Consider the following 14205-nt stretch of genomic DNA (forward strand, 5'->3'; position numbering starts at 1 on the left):
ACCTCCAGCCTGGCATGGGGAGTGAGCTCAGCTTGGGGGGCAGGACTGACGGAACCCTGCTCAGTGAGGGATTCAGGGTGCTCAGGGCCCTGCCTGCAGCCTCCGCCCGGAGCCAGGATGCCCTCCCTTGCCTTGCTGGCCCATCTCCACATCCCTAGAGCTGTCTGCCTCTTTCCTCCTCTTTGCTCTTCCTTCTTTATCTCTGGCCTGGCTTTTTAAAAAAAAAAAATCCATCTCTCTCTCTTTTTATTTTTTGCCTGTCAATCTCTCCTTCACATTCTTGTCTTCGCCCCGTTCCCCTCTCCCTGTCCCTTTCTACCCCTGCCATCTCCGAATTTCCTCCCTCAGCATCTCCTCCTCTGCCTGTCTGGTAGGCTTCTGCTGTCGGGCTCTCCTCGCTGGTTCTGTCCACCTGTTTCTCTCCCGCTCTCTGTCTCCGAGAGCTTCTCCTCCTGCACCGCAGTCTCTCTGTCATTCCACGTCACTCTTTGTCTTTCTCCCTCTCCCACATGACTGGTGCCTCTCTCGGCAGGGACAACACGTTCCACGGTCTCATTACCCAACAAAGGTGGTGAGACCGTGCATGGGGGGGATATTACTCAGGCACCTGGCCCCTCGGCCCTGCTGTGCGTGTTGTGGAGGGAGGGGAGGCCTAGGAGCCGGTGGAGTGTGGGCGCCCACCACCGCCCTTAGGGGCGGGGGGGCGCTCTGCTCCCTAGCCCTGGAAAGGAAGCAGGGAAAGTCCGTTTGTGCAGACTGGCTCCACTTGGCTTTCAAGCAGCATGTCTTTCTTCCAAAGCCAACCCTTTGATCCCTAGAGACATAAAAGGAGCCATCTGCATTTGTGTTGCGTACAGGTAGTGGAGTGGGGGCGGGCAGGGGAAAGAAAGGGGGAGGGCAGCAGACATCTGGGGGATGCTCAGAGGGGCCACACCAGGCCTCTTGAGCCCCGTATTTGAGACCCACCTCCGTGCCTTCTTGGCTGGGGGAACTCTCTGTCAATGGGCATATATAATAACTAACTAAATGGGCAGTTTTCAAGATCAAATAAGATGATGTGTTGTAACAACAACAACAACAAAAACCAGTAAAGGGACTTTGAGGGGTTTGGTGTGGCCAAGAGCAGAGCCACGCCCTCTCTAAGTGACTGCCAGGGCTTACTTTTAAAGCCTCTGTGTCCTCAATGTGAGTCTCCTCCTCCAGGAGGCTCCTCAGTTAGCCCCGGTCCCCAGGGTTTCTCAGCCACTGAACCCCTCCAGTGCCTAGGTTCCCTGGTCACCCTCCATGTCAGAATGGATGCTGGTTGTTTCCATCTCCCTAACACACCCAAGGGTGGCAAAGGGCAGGGCCACGCCTTTACTCTCCCTTATGGCCTCAGGGCCTGACCCAAGTGGGATGTACGGGATGTCCTTGGTCATAAGAATGCTCTCCTGTGGTCCTGAGGAGGCTCTGATGTTCAAAGTACTTTAGCAGAGCTATGGCACTTGATCCTTGACCAGCCCAGTGAGGAAGGCAAGGCATGGAGCAGCATCCCCATTTTAAAGACAAAGAAACAGGTTCAAAGAGGTCAAGTAACTTGCCCAGGGTCAGTTAGTAAGTGGGATTAATAAGACACCCAGAGCCTGTCTGCAATTCACATTTTACAGATAGGGGAACTGAGGCAGAGAACAATGGAAACAGCTTAATAGAGGCAGAGTCCAGATGAAAACCTAAGCTTCCAGGCTCTTGCTTCCAAACCATAATGTCTGGACCACCCTCCTGACCCCATGCGGTAGACACATATCAGGGGACACCAGGCTTTCAGAGAGGGTTCAGGAGTCCCAGGGCTATGCCAGGGAGGCCTGCCAGGTGACTCACTGGGTTAGACTTCAGTGCTATGGGAATCCCAGATGAGCCCTTGTCAGGATAAGCCACAGGTCCTGTTCATGGGTGACATGGGGCTGAGAGATGGGCTAGATTAGGACACCCTTATTCTTTTCTCTCCCTCCTCTGCATGCCAGGCTGAGTGCAAGCCTCTGCCTTTGGCTGCCAGGAGGGGAGAGCAGCAGAAGACAGGGACAGATGGGAGCCTCCCACAGGCCACCCCAGCCCGACTCCACCTCCTCTTCAGACAACACAGAGTATCTCACATGTAGTCTGAGGACTCACTGCAGTGCAGACCTCTCTCCAGCCATCATGGCTCTCAGGACCTCCAAATTCTGACTCAGAATCCTCCAGAGTCCTTGATCTGGGGCTTCTCCCTCCCTCAACCGCAAGACTTCAGGATTAGTGCCCCTCCCTAGGTTCCATGTTTTGTCTACTGAATCCATCGCTTTGTTCTGTCCTGATCCATTTCCCCATTTTATTAATGAAGGAAGCCTGTTCCTGAAATAATCAGAGTTTCCGGTGTTACTGTACCGATAAAGTGCCCGCTAAGAGCAGACATTTGACATTTGAGTTAGAGGCTGTGACTAAATGAGGGAACAGGTAGGATTTCCAGGTCAATGTTTGTAATACAGGAAAAAGCTCAGGGGTCATCCTTACTGTCATCATCACAGACTCCTGAGGGCTTGGGCCCCCATGCTGGGGACACTTAGAGCAGTCATGGGGCTCCAGGCACGTGCGCATGTGCGCGCGCGCACACACACACACACACACACACACACACACACTCATGTTAGCACACATGCCCCAGAAGAACCAGCATATTGGGCCTGGGATGATGTGACTTGCTTGCTACCCCAGTCCCTTAGGCTTGAAGTCTCCTGGCTCCAGGTGTTGTGATTTCTCACTTGGGGCTGGTTCCCTTTAAGCCCTTCCAGAGCTGTGAGCTGGGTCACGTGCAGGAACTAACCATCTAGTCGGGAGACAAGCCCTGTGGACTGAAATCCCAGCCCAAGCAGTGCAGGACAGGTGCCCTGGGTAGGGGGAGGTCCAGGAGGGGAGCAGAGCTGGGGGCCACGTGGAGGGCTCATCACACTGGGATAGTCTCTGGTGTGGTAGGTACATTGAGGTACTTCCTTGCCACAATAACTATGCTCTGCAGGAGTGTTAAGGAGCTCCAGGCTTCCAGCGGCTGACTGTCCTCAAGTCTCATGTATGTTGCCTTCAACTACACGTGTAGGATTTGTTTTTGCCGGCAGATTTACCTCCTTGATTAGATTTGGCTCCAGCCAGTGTTAGAATTAGTGTTCATTCCTTAAGAAAGTACCCAAACAGATTGAGGGGCCTCAAATGTGTGCCTGGAGAAGGTCACCTGAGAGGTAGTAACAGCCACAGGTAATCCTTGAGCTGTGCCATCCCCTTGCCTACCAGAATTCACAGCCCCGGGCAGGTGCTGGGAAGATGGTAGATAACGCTGGCAGGTCTATCCTTCAGCCTGGGATAGGGGAGGCAGCTCATCGATTCAAGAGCCAGTCTTGTCTAACTCTTTCATTTCACAGATGTAGAAACTGCACTCTGGGGTGGAAAGTGACCTTCCCCCAATTCCACTGCCAACAAGAGAGCCCGGAGTCAAATGCACATCCCCTGGGGCTGCCATGTGAATCTTCTTCCTTCCCATAAGTGAGAACAAGGGGGTGGGAGCAAGGAAGAAGCGTGGGAGAGGCTGGGACTCCTTTGGCCAACCCCTTCCTGACTTGTCCTGTATCCTATCTGGGTCTCAGTTTTTTATCAATAAAATGGAACGCATGGCCTCCATGAGCGCCAAGGTTCCAAGATGTACTAGACTAGAACATTCCTCCCTGGCCTCTGAGGCCTCAAGAAATGGGATGAAGCCAGAGGAAGCAACGGGAAGCCGAAACTCCAAGACAAGGAGGCGCCTGGTCCGGGGAAGGGGGGTAGGCAGAAAGCAGCAAAGTTAGTGCTGTACCCTCCACCCCAGCTATTTTTACCCTAGAACACTGGACTGCAAGAGGCCTGGCTAAAAATACCAGTAGCCCAAGCCCGGAGCATCTTCCCCCTAGAGAGGCGGCGTGGGGGCTGGCAAGGAGAAGGCTGTGGGGACCGGGAGTTCCAAGGGCATCCATCCTTCTCCTTCCCAGGGCTGGGATGCCAGGGGTGGGGGTGGGGGCGCGACTGGGAGGGAGACCCTTCCCTTCAGAGGGCCTTTCCTTCTAGATAACCCAAGAATAAGCTTGTTTTTGTCATTTTTGGCAATTCTAGCCAGCCCTGTCCACACACATACATTTTTTTTTTTTTACCCAACGTCAGCAGAATCTGCTATAATTTTGTGTTCTGTTCTTTTTCATTTATTCTTCATAACCATTTTATGTTGCTATGTACTCTTAATACCTGTCATTCTTAATGGCTGCATAATATTCCATCCCGGGGACTTTTGTCTTCCCTGATCGTTGGGCTTTTGATGGCTTCCAGTGTTCCATTATTATAAATAAAGCTGCCTTGGACATCTTTGTGCCTGTGGCTTTTTTCTCCTCGTTAATTATTTCTGTAAGATAAGTGTCCAGGTCAGCAGGCAAGGCTGTTTTTGTGCTGTTTGATGTGGCTTGCCAAACTGCTTTCCAAAAGTAAATGAAGGAGGTTTCATGTAAGGATGCATCCCACACTGGATGCCAAGTACAGTCAGGCTTCAGGGAATTGGAACTGAGAGCCAACAGGAGCTCAAATAGGTCCCTCCCCAGGGATTGCCTGTCCCAGCTTCTCTCTCTGCTCTCCCTGCCCCAGGTCTTTTCTTTTCTTTTCTTTCTTTCTTTTTTTTTTTTTTTGGACCTAGCAGAGCTGTCAGCTCTGAGCACATATCATTTTGTAACTCACCACTCGCATGTCCTGAGGGCTTACTTTGACCCTAGGCCCCGTACCAATCATCTGTATGGATTATCTTAATTTTCACAACCACCCTTGGCTGTAGGGATTATAATAATCCCCATTTTACAGATGAAGAAACTGAGGCATGGAAAAAACTGAGTAATTTGTTCAAAGATGCAGTCACTAACTGGTGGGACCAGGTCCCGCCTCACTGGCTTACCTCACTTAAAAAATGTACTCAGGACCACTATACCAGTCTCCCTGGGAACACAGAGACCCCAAATCCATCAGCAACAGCCTAGCATTTCTGTGTCTCTGAGTTAGAATATGGAAAAGGGAGAACCTGACTGGCTTAGCCCAGCCTATGAATTGGAACCCTATAAGTCAAGGTCCCTTCTGATGTTCCCGTGTCACACTCTGTTAAAAAATATGAAAAAGGAAGGTAATTGGCATAAGTGCTAACTTGTCTGCAATGGCCTCTCATTGGTTCTTGGTAAGCCTGAACATATTTCCATATGTTCCTCTCCTTCTGTGCGTGCTGTCCACACCCGCCTATCTCGGTCATGCTTTCTATCTTACAGATATGAATGCCACACAGAACCATGATGTGCTGGGAGGGGTTGCAGGTGGAGCGAGGATGGTTTCTCACTACATGACTTCTCTTTTGTCCTGAAGGCCTGGGGGGTTTGACCAGCTTCCTAATCAGTGTTTCTGAGAAACCGCCTTCTTCCTCCCCACCTGGTGTGTTATTTGAACTAGACAATCTTTAATGGGGACATCCCCCGCCGGGAGGGTCTCTGCATCTGCCCTCTCCTTTCTGGCGCTTTCTCCTGAATGAATTGACTTCTGGAAGTTTCCAGGGGCTGAAACAATTCGCTGCTCAGGCTGTGGGACTTGTCCTCGAGTTGCATCCTACGTCTGCTCTTATGGGGCTTTCACCTCATCTCGATTCTGGACTACGGGCCCACTTTTGCCTCTAAGCCCCGGGGAAAGAATGCTTATATCTGCATCGTTGTACTCAGAAGCTGTGCCATCGTACTGCTCAGATGCTAAGGGTCCTCTCCTGCTCTCTGTCCTCAGACCCGGTGGTGACCAAGTGCCCACTGCTGTGGCTCTGAAGCAAAGAGCCTTCCGTCAAGGAGCGGAAGGCTGGGGAGGGGGCATGCTCCAAAGGAAGCTATGCAGCTGACACAGACAGGGAGAGACACATGGCTAGGTTGCTGGCAGAACCGAAGCAGGAAAAGCCCCTGTGGGCAGGGAGAGTCAGCAACTCCGGGTCAGCCTGTCATCAGCAGCCACCTGAGCTGCCTGCCCTGGTCAGCTGTTCACAGCTGCGGGCTAGCTGGGGGTGGTGGTGACACCAGAGTCGCCCTCTGAAGCCAGGGATTCAGGTTTACTCGTGACCGTGGCCTCCACAGCCCAGAACTCCATCCCAGCCCTTTGGAGCCCGCACACAGCCGGTGCTTTGGGATCTGGTGGAGAGTTCATAGCATCCTCTGTGGAACTGTGAGTGGTCTCTCCCTGGACCCTCCTCTGCCATGCGTTGGAGATGCTCAAAACCTGCCCATGGGCGTGAAGTTGATAGAACCAGTAGGAAATGGTGCTCCTAGGAGGTCAGCTGGCTTCTGATTATGCAAAGCCCAGGCTGCCTGCCACCCATGGGCCACCCTTCTCTTTTTATCATGAGCCATAGTTCAGGGGCATTTTTAAAATCTCTGCTCCTGATGTCAGGAATATGGTCCCTTCTAGCTCACAAGATTGGCAGACAGAATGTCCTGGGGCTGGTCATTTGTTTCCTGTGACTGAGACCACCAATTATTCCTTTATATTTGTTCTCCTCTTCCATGGTAATAGAAGTTTTGGTTGCGTACAAAGCTCTCCACCAAAGACTACATCTTCCTGCTTCCCTTGCAGTTTAGATGTGGCTTGTGACTAGGTCCCGGCCAATGAGATGGCAAGGAAGGAGCACTCTCTTTCATCTTTCCGTTTACCACTGGTTGGAATGCAGATGTGATGGCAGGAACTGGAGCAGTTATTTTGGACCACATGGAGAAAGCTGCACATTGAGGAAAGCAGTACAACAAGTTTGAAGGAGGGTGTATACCTGACACGATTAAGTCACCTATCATCCTGAACTACCTAGTTGGATGATCAACTTTTATTCTGTTGAAGCCTCTGTATTTGGGGGTTTCTTTGTCCTGGTAGCTGAACTTATACACTCCCATGTGAGTATAGTAGAATGGCCACATCTAGATGTATCTGGTCACTGGTGAGATTGGGAACCCCAGGTTTTAGTAGACTATTACTTTGATCATCCTTCCCAGTATTCACACTCTTGTGTGACCTTTGCTCACAATGACTCTACACTTGGCCATGTGACTTGCTTTGGCCAGCGGGACCTTACAAAGTGGGCTGGCTATAAGCAGAGACTTGGCAAGCATTTGCATGGTGGGGCTTGTCCTCTTGGGACACTAACTCTTGGGATGCCTCTTCTCCAAACCCAGCTGCCGATCTTGAGAAGCTCAACATAGCCATAGGGAAAGGCCACGCGGAGGAGAACTGAGGTGCTGCCCTTGGCCCCAGCGGACCCGAGACCAATTTGCCAGCATGGGAGTGAAGTCATTCAGGAAGCAAATCCTACAGTCTGAGGCACGGAGCAGAGATGAGCTGACCCTGCCTTCCCTGTCACAGCTGCAGAATTGGGATCAAATAAATAATTGTTGTCTTAAGCCATTAGCTTTTGGGGTAGCTTGTTACACAGCACGAGGCAGCCGAAACACAGGTGGATGGCCCAGGGCCTTTGTACTGTCGGAAAAACGGAATCCACCATGCATCCTTTTATACCCAAATGCCAAATGTCTCTTCCTTACACCTTGATACTAAAACACGACCTGGGAAGTTGCCGATGCTCTGGAAATACGTAAGCGTGCCTACTCTTCCCTCCAGAACCCCAGGCCCTGCCCTCGACTCCTGCCAAGTGTTTATCTTTTCCCCTCCCGCTTGGATTTGTAGCTTCTTCAGTGGGGGTGGGCTCCATGGACCATCCCTGGTTTTTCATAAAGCTGCTGACCTGCCCTATCACTTAGATCAGGGTTGGGCAGCATTTGGCAGCCAAAGGCTATTTGTGTCTACAATGGCCTCCCTCGTGCCCACGTGAGTAAACGTTGGAGGAATGAATGAACAAATGAGCAAATGAATGAACTGTGACAAAAAGGAACTTCCCTGGATCCCAGCACGAGGTCAAGGTGAGAGAGGTATAGAAGGGTCTCCAAGGAAGGGCACGATCAGCAGAGAGTCTAGATCTAATGAAAGATTGCTTTGGAAATATGTTAACCCTTTTAAAATATAATTATAGTAGCTAACATTCTTGAGTTCTTGCTATGTGCCAAGCACTGTGCAAAGTGCTTTATATAAGTTATTGCATTAATCATCTCAACAACCCTGGGAGGTAAGTATTATAACTTTCATCCCATTTTATAGATGAGGAAATCGTGGCCCAGAGAGGTTAGGCAACTTGCCTAAGTGGGGATGGGAAGATTTGAATTCAGACAGTCTGGCACCAGAACCCAAGGGCATAGCCCCCACGCTCTGACAAACCACAGGAGTCCCATATTCCGCCCTTGGAGAAAAGGCCAGAACCTGGAATGCTTTAGGGCGCAAGCCCCAGACCTGAGCCTATGAAGTGCTCCTGGGAGCCTCCAAAAACCCAGGTCGGAAGAGAAGAAGAAGCGAAAAAGGGAGGTGAGTCTGGGGTCCGTGTGCCAGGCAGCAGGGGTGTTAGCCTTGGGCCCAGAGGTGCGTACCCACTCTGCCCCAGCACCTTCACCGACTGCTCCCACTCACTCCCCAGAAATGAGCCTGGCCCCTTCACACGTGTCCCTAATGCCAGGTTCCAAGAAAGCCACCTAAATGCCTGGTATTTGAGATGTAAAGAGACCGGCTCCCTGTACTTAGCGCTTCGCTAACTTTTCCAATTATAGCGCCCTATTTTCCAAAGTCTAAAATGGACATATGTTATAACTGTCTTGGGCCCCAAGGTTTCAGAAACACCCTTAAGGCTCCTGAAATACAATCGTATATTTTAGACTAATTCCTAGAGGGCCGAGTGGGGTTATCTTTAACATCTGCCAGCAGGCACACAGATCTGGTCTTTGTTCGCAAATGAGCCCGGGGCCTGGGCACAGGGCGGCCTCAGGTAGCACTAACTCTGTGCTGGGCTGCGTGGGAAGGCGTGCAGAAGGTAGATCCCAGGCTCGGTCGGGGTTGGGGTTCACAGGGAGACACAGCCCTGCCCTCAGGGAGCCCCAGTCTGAGGGAAGTTGCCAGGCTGAAGGAGGCAGGACTGTACAAAAACACAACAGAGGACCTTGGAGCGGCTGTGGGATTCACTCCTGCCGGCTCTGTTGTCACGGGTGGGCAGGTGGCAGAGGAAGCAGGCAGGAAGGCTGCCTGGTGCCCAAAGGGCCTGGAGACAAGCAGATTAGGTTGGGACGGGGCAGTGGAGCTGAACTTGAATCACCCCCTGGAGCCGGTGTGGCTTCAGGACTGCCAACCGGGGCATTTTCTGGTCAATCCCAATTGTCGTTATTAAACATTTATTATGCAAGGGAGATGTGCTTTTCTGGTCGCAGCGTTTGGCCAGTGGACTTGGTGAGTAAATGGACTAGAACTAATCTTGTAGCTAAATAGTGAGGGCCTCAGAAAATAAATGCCTCACTTGCCTAATAGCTCCCACAGAGGAGAGAGAGAGAAAGTACCAGCCCTTAGACTGCCCCTCTTCCCCCAGGCCACCTAGCCTGGCAGCCAGGCCTCCAAATGGCTTTGTGACTAGATAGGGCAGAGATGACACTGGAGCTCGTTAGAACATACAGCCCGAATTGGGAGTTTAAGGAAATCATACGTAGGGGGCAGAGTTCTGCTTGACATCAGGAGAGCTGGGTTTGAGTCAGCTCAGCCCTTAATTTGTAGGATATCACCTCCGGAGTTGGGAGGGGCATCCTTTCTCCCTAGAGGCCAGAGCCTGGAAGAGGAGGAAAAGGAGAAAATCTCCACTCCGACTGGAGACAGAGTCCTGCCCTCAGGGAGCCCCGGTCTGAAGGGGAGAAGAAGCCCTGATCTCAGGGAGCCCCAGTCTGAGGGGAGACACAGTCCTACCTCAGGAATTCCCGGTCTGAGGGGGAGACACAGCCTTGCTTCAAGGAGCCCCAGTCTGCGGAGGAGGTGCAGCCCTGTCCCTGGGGAGCCCCAGTCTGAAGGAGGAGGAGACATAGCCCAGAGACTCAAGAAAGAGAAACACCAAATAAGCTGGGCCTTTGGGAAACAAGGTTCATCCTTACCCATCCACTTCATTACTTGCCCAGAGAAGGCCAAGGGCTCCTCAGATAGCTACCTGGAGGGAGCCATTTTGAGTCTGGACAGAGACCAGAATGGGGTAGGTGCTCTACCATGGCCTGGAGCCTGTTGCTAGGTAGTGCCATCCCCTTACCTCACGTGAATCTTGCAGGTCATGCCCAGAGTGGGTGCCTACAATGTTAGCAAAGTGTCCTTGTGTTACTAGCCAGGCCATTTTTTTTCCTGGGCGGGAAAGAGCTCTACTGACCCTCTTAGTGGAGAAAGACCAGGAACGGGGTTTATTTGGATCTGGAAAAGTCTCCTTGCCAGACCGGGAGCTTTAGTCCTAGGCTAGAATGGGGCAGGGATTTGGACCTACCTTGTATACTGTTTTAACCCCAGGGCCTAAGATCCAGCCTGGCACTTGGTAGGTGCTCTAAGAAAAATCATTGAATTCATTAGAAGCCATCTGCCTTTTCAACACTAACTTAGAACTCATCTCCTATCGAAAAATCTCCATGATAAAACTTTCCCAACTTGAGTGACAAGGGCTCAAATTCACTTGCAAATATAATTAATTGAATTCCAACAACCGTCCATTTTGAAAGGAGCCACCAGGCCAAGGGACAGCAGAGATTTGAGCCTAGCGGAAGCTCCTGTGACAGTTGACCCAGTCTCCCTGTAGCTGTGGTTCCCAGTAAGGGCTGACCCTGCCAGCCCTGACTTAGGGACACATGCCATGTGGACCAACACCGGATTCTCCTCCAAAGCAGAGCGCAGGTCAGCCTTGTCAGTTCTTCCCGGAAAGGAACGCCGCCCTCCCAGTCCCCTCCCGACACTGCTGGTGAACTCCAGACCGGGAGCTCCCTCTCCCACCTTGTTCTTCCTGGGAATCTTCCTGGGGCAGAGCTGAAGGGACTCATCCCGCCGGCTGCCTGTGTCTGAACTCTTTGTATGTGCTCAAACATTGTGATCGGTCTCACGTTTCTGTGTATGTTTGTAAATGTCTCGTCCCCCCGTTATTATTCACTCCTGGTAGGCACCAGGAGCTCGCCATAAATTATTTCTAATCTCCATGAAAACTCTACCATTATCACCCCCTTCCGTGCACAGGAGAGCTAAGGCTTGGAACTTGGAGAGGTCACATATCCTGCCCAAGATCACTTAAACTTGTAAATGTCAGAATCAAGATTCAAATCCAGAGCTGTTGGCTCCAAAGAAGTTCTCTAAACTAGCCTTTTCCAAAGCTAGCTGTTTATCAGCATTTGCAGAGAAGCTTTATACAAGCACATCTTCTTTACAAAAACATCATGAAAAAGAATGAGGCAGCTCTCTATGCATCAATATGGTGCTGTGTGTGCCTAGAACATCTCGAGAGAGAAGGCAAATAGCTAGCCATTGCTGGCCCTGGGGGACAGTCCCCGGAAAGGAATACAGGAGAGAGACTTGCTTGTCACTGTACTCTCTTCAGTACTGGTTGGTTCTTCCTCCCTCCCTCCCTTCCTCCTCCCACCCCCCTTACTTCCTCTGTTCTTTTCACCTTCTCAAAAATATATGAAAATAATTTTTAAATCAAATACAACTATACATTCCGGGGCCCCCTTGCTGGACTTCTTAATAAATTAGGGTCTCCAAGGGTTGGGTCTTCGGAAGCTGTATTTTATTTTGTTTGGTTTTTTTTATTTTAAGTAGGCTCCACACTCAGTATGGAGCCCAATACAGGGCTTGAACTCAAGATCCTGAGATCAAGACCTGTGCTGAGGTCAAGAACCGGATGCTAGGGGCGCCTGGGTGGCTCAGTTGGTTGGGCGACTGCCTTCGGCTCAGGTCATGATCCTGGAGTCCCGGGATCGAGTCCCGCATCGGGCTCCCTGCTCGGCGGGGGGTCTGCTTCTCCCTCTGACCCTCTTCCCTCTTGTGCTGTCTCTTATTCTCTCTCTCAAATAAATAAATAAAATCTTTAAAAAAAAAGAACCGGATGCTTAACCAACTGAGCCACCCAGGGGCCCTGGGAAACTAGATTTTAAAAAGCACCCTAGGCAGGCGGTGGAGCCCTCTGATCCCAGCCTCTTAGAGGACTGACCAAGCCTTGCCTTGCCTGCCATGTCCCCACTTCCCTTGATCCTGAGCTTGGTACTGTCAGCTCTATGCGGGACCAAAGGCTGCCTGAGACACGTGGGGCCCCCCCCTCGATGTCTCCCGCAGGGCCTTTTCCAGCCAGATGTCACGAGTCCCAGACCTGCCAATAAGCCAGCACCACCCGGGGATGCAGCCCCTGTGTCCTGTGTCTGCCAGAGCTCAGAGGTCACACCTGCTCTCACACCTCGAGGCCACACACACCGGGGCCCGCCACACCCCAGCCTCAGGGCCCTCAGCCTCCGTGATCAGCCAAGGTTATGTTATTCGGGTTCCCTCATAGAAACAGTGGCCTCCTGACCACACTCTTCTGTTCCTTGGCTTTTTCCCCTTCAGTCTATCCGGGAGATCTGTTAGCATTGCTCACACCCCATGGAGGGAGAGCAGCACAGCACTGCCCTGGGTTGAGGTGCTGGCATTTGTCTGGGAGTGGTGGGAGCAGGAGCGACTCCGGAGCCGGAACTCCTGGGTTCAAAGCCCAGCACTTCGGCACTTAGCCGTGTGACCTGGGGCAAGCTCTTCATGTCTGTGATGTGAGGATGGGAAGCGTGGAGACACGTAGTGCTGTCAGGTAGCGACTGGCACGTAGCAACCGCCTACTGAGTGTTCTCACGATCTCTCCTATCGTTCGAGCCTCAGAGGGAAGGCGAATGGGCGCTGGTAAGCAAGGCCTGGGCTCCGGAATTAGCTCGGCCTCCAGTCCCCACTCTGCTTCTTTCTAGCTCTCTTACTAACCTCTGAGAGCCTCCTTTTCCTCATCTGTAAGAGGGGGATGACTCCTGGCTCACAGGGAGCCCACACACGACACACATTCAGAGAAGGAACAATGGAATAGAAGTGGGGCTGGAGGCAGGCTGGTGGGCGCAGGTGTCCCGTCTCCCCCCTCTGCCTCTGCCGCTGTGAGGCCTTACGGGCATCGGGGTTCTGGCCGGTCCTGGCCGGTCCTGGCCTTCCTTCTCCAGAGCGCCCAGGGGAATCACAGCCTGCGGAAGACCCTACACTACCCGGACATTCCTTAGGGCTGGGAGATGGGCCGGCCGCTGGGGCCAGGCCTGCACTGGTCAGCACCATCAGCACACCCCTCCTGCCGAGAAGCGGGACCTCGGGAGGCTGACCGCAATCGGAAGCCACATCATTCACATCCCGGAGAAGACACTGTCGCAAGGACTGGGAAGTCTCCTCGGCCACGTGGTGGGCGAGGGCTCTGGCCCTCAAGAATGCCTGGACTTGGCCGAGAGGGGGACAGAACAAGCAAAGTGTAGGCTGCGTGCTTGCGTCCATGGGCCTGGGCTCCCCCAAGCCCTGCTCACTGGCCTGGGAACAGCGGCTCCCCCACGCCTCCGGGGTGCCTCCTTCCAAGGCCCATCCAGCCCCTTCGGGCGCTCTAACCCCTCTGGGGATTCAATCAGCCGGTCTGCTTTGCTCTCCTGATTGAAGCAAGAGGAGGATCTGCTGCCTCTGGGGCTCCCTGAGCCTGCTGCCCATGGGCTAGTTGTCCGGGAGCAGAGACTGTTAGGTGCTCACCTTCAGGCACAGTTACCCCGTTTATGCCTTCGTTTAGGAGTTACTTATCCGCCCAAGCTCCCCTTAGTGGACTGAAAATCCCATGAGGGCCGACAGGCAAGCTCTTACTCATCACCGTTCCTAGGGATTAAGTGGGTGAAGCTCCAGTGCAGCGCTGTTATTATTAACACCCCCAAAAGTCAAGGACAGAACAGTAGCTGGAAGAATTGAGCACGTGGCTCAGGCACATGCTAAGCTCTTCACAGGCATTAACTCATTAATCCTCACAACTCTGTGAGATCCAAGGCTGTATGATCTTCATGTGCAGAGAAGAAACTGAGGCACAGAACAGTAGATTGACTTGTCTCCCGAGGTCACACAACTAGGAGGTGCCAGGATTCAAACGCCAGCGCTCCGGAGCCTGAATCCACTTTCCAGCACAGCATGAGCCCTCGGTGGGAATCTGTGGACTCCCTGAGGGAATGGTATACA

The 14205-nt window shown here is 52.3% G+C and overlaps 1 protein-coding gene across 1 annotated transcript in view; it reads left to right on the plus strand.

Moving 5' to 3' along the window:
- Positions 1-14205, plus strand: part of POLH (DNA polymerase eta) — a 277794-nt gene that overhangs the window by 262640 nt on the left and 949 nt on the right. The window lies entirely within an intron of this gene.

This window comes from Leptonychotes weddellii, chromosome 8 (genome assembly GCF_054177405.1).
Source record: "Leptonychotes weddellii isolate Sample4059 chromosome 8, ASM5417740v2, whole genome shotgun sequence".
Taxonomy (NCBI): domain Eukaryota; kingdom Metazoa; phylum Chordata; class Mammalia; order Carnivora; family Phocidae; genus Leptonychotes; species Leptonychotes weddellii.